This window comes from Myotis davidii, unplaced genomic scaffold (genome assembly GCF_000327345.1).
Source record: "Myotis davidii unplaced genomic scaffold, ASM32734v1 scaffold265, whole genome shotgun sequence".
Lineage (NCBI taxonomy): Eukaryota > Metazoa > Chordata > Mammalia > Chiroptera > Vespertilionidae > Myotis > Myotis davidii.
In genome coordinates this window covers 441,589-444,478 of record NW_006296627.1, presented here as the reverse complement: position 1 = coordinate 444,478, position 2,890 = coordinate 441,589, and the positions used below count along the sequence as shown (strand labels likewise).

Sequence of the window (2,890 nt, the reverse complement as noted above, 5' to 3'; positions counted from 1 at the left end):
GCATAGGAATTTGTTCATAGTTTTTTTTAAACTATAGTCCGGCCCTCCAACGGTCTGAGGGACAGTGAACTGGCCCCCTGTTTAAAAGTTTGAGGACCGCTGTCCTAGTTCATGGGTCAGTGCTCAACCACTGAGCCACACCGGCTGAGCCATGATGGATCTTGTTGGTTGTGATGTTGTGAAAGGCCTGAGAGAAGTCCCACAGTAAGGAACTGTGCATAGCTTCTCGGAGGTGACAGTTGCTTAGCTGCCAGGAAGAGAAGACTTCCTTCCTACAAATACAAAGAAATGGATTTTGCCAGCAACCTGAATGTGTTTGGAAGTGATTTTGCCCCCTAGAACCTCAGATTTAAACATAGTCAGCTGACATATCTTAGTGTGAGATGCGGAGCAGAAACCCATGCTTGGACATGCTGGACCTCTGCCCTAAGGGACGTGTGTGGTAATAAATGAGAGTTGCTTTTAAGCCGTTAAGCTTGTCTTGATTTGTTATGCCACAATAGGAATGAATACAGTTACTACAAAGGGATATGGAGGTCAAATTGGTTTGGAAAATATTTTTATACACAAAAGTGGACTGGATGTCATGTTTTGGCAAATGTGTGTGTAGAGTTAATGAAAACGACGAATACACTATAAATGTCTTATTAGACAGAAATGGAAATCACCATTCTATCGAAAGACTTGAAGAGACATGGACCTTTTGACTGTGAGCTGCTGAATCATTTTCCACAAGATATGTTCCCTCATTGAAGCCTTTCTTTTTTCTCTGTCTTTCATATATGGATTGTCATTCCCTAAGTGGTAATTTAAGCTCAGTTGTGAACCTGAAGCTTGAAGAAGCTTGCGTATGAAACACCTCTATTTAAAACAAAACTACTACTGAAAGCATTAGAGATGCATGCACATACACACATATACATATTTTTAGGGCATTAGACCCAAATAACTATGTGAATTGGATTTTGTTTGTATCCGCAATTGATTCCTGTAGTACTGTGATAAGCAAAAAGATTTGATACTATTGTCAAAATTACAAACTTTATACTTATAAATCTTGGAAAATTAAAGTTCCACATCAACGTGTAGTTGGCAGTGAGGCATATTTGAACTCATGTTTTGATACTATTGTCAAAATTACAAACTTTATAACATACTTATAAATGTTGGAAAATTAAAATTCCACATCAACGTGTAGTTGGGAATGAGGCATATTTGAATTCATTTGGTTTGCATTAGAATATGGACTATGCCAATAAAATATGGGTTTCTCATTCTGAGAAGACACGTTTCTTTCAAATGAAAAGACCCCTTTAAAGTCTAACTACAGGAATGTCTAATCTGACAGATATGGAAATAAACACAAGTCTGAGCTGATTTGTCAAAAGTTACTCATGACAGATTTGAACCTAGAATTTTAATTTCTTTTCAATTCAGTGTTATTTCTATTAAATATCATTTTATGTCTTTTTTATATACATGGTCTGGTGACTCAACTTATTCAGTGACAGTAATTTGTCTCATCATAAATAAAGTCACTTGGCATTATATGATAAACACATGAGATCTAAGACAGGTGTCCAACCATATCTTCTGACTTACTGTGGCTCCAGAGATCTGTGGGAAAGGGTATGAACTTGTTGCAAAGTTGGTCTCGGTTATGTTCAGACCCTAAAGGGATCTGATGTACAAAATATAGGTGCTCTGAAAGATGAAGTCAGGTAGAATATGAAAGGATTGGCAACAAACTCAGTGCTCAATATCCATGAACTACAGTATGAGGTTGTGTGTGTGACAAACACTCAACTAACTAAAATCTCACCAGCTCCTTTCAGAATTTCTATTCTCTGGAAAGGAGAGGCTGGTGAAATAACACACACGCACTCACACTCATACACACTACCTAATCCCAAACTTACACATAGTGGGAAATATTTCTAAAAGAGCTAATTAGAAAGAGCTGAAGAGAGAAAGGCATCAGATATTTGTTTCTGTGAGAGAAGGTCACCAGCTGCTTAAGCAGCAACATATCGGCCTCACAGCAAAAGTGGATAATGTAGTTGAGGGATGGTGAGAAAAGCAGACAGCAGTGTAGAAGGACACAGCGCTACAAATAGCAGCTCTGCTTATATTTGTAAATCCCCACCCGAATCTCTCCTGAGAGGCAGGAACAATTGTGAAGTGGGATCCTGAGAGAATATTGAAATCACTGCTAATTAATTCCAAGACAGTTGAATTGGTTGTATTTCTAACAGTGTGAGTCACTAACAGGTGAGCCTCAGGAGACAGATGCTAAGACATGAAAGCTAACTTTCGCCCCACCTAGAAAACAAAACAAAACCAAAAGTATAGATAAACCAAGAGAAGACAACAGTTACATCAAATCTGTACCTAAAAATATCTATTGTTAGCACATTGGTTTATAGTCTTTATTACTAAACACCCTTCATTAGTGATCATCATTCATTGGTAAATATCCAAAATGAGATTATGCTTTATATATTGCTTCATTACTTGGTTTTTACAATAACATAAAATGGGCCTCATTTCATGTTGCTAAATATTACTTTTATAGCTTTCATATCTGCATTGCATTCTATGAATGCATATCCTGCTCTTCAATGAATCAATCCCTTATTATTAAACATACATATTTTCCTCTATTTTTATGATTCTGTAAACAATTATTTGCCATATATCTTTATAGCCAAATTTTTGAATACACATTTAATTAGTTGTTTGAGATACATTTCTAGAAATGGACTTACTATTTCCAAAATACTAACATTCAGTTTAAAGCTTTTGATAGGTGAATGCCTAATTTGTCTTCCAGGAAGATTGTATCAGTTTACAATTTATGAGAGTTTTATCCACTTAAAATTTAGCAAAG

At 36.3% G+C, this 2,890-nt stretch overlaps 1 long non-coding RNA gene across 1 annotated transcript in view; it reads left to right on the top strand.

The window, feature by feature from the left end:
- LOC102765632 overlaps positions 1–2,890 on the top strand; it is a 410,044-nt gene that overhangs the window by 120,407 nt on the left and 286,747 nt on the right. The window lies entirely within an intron of this gene.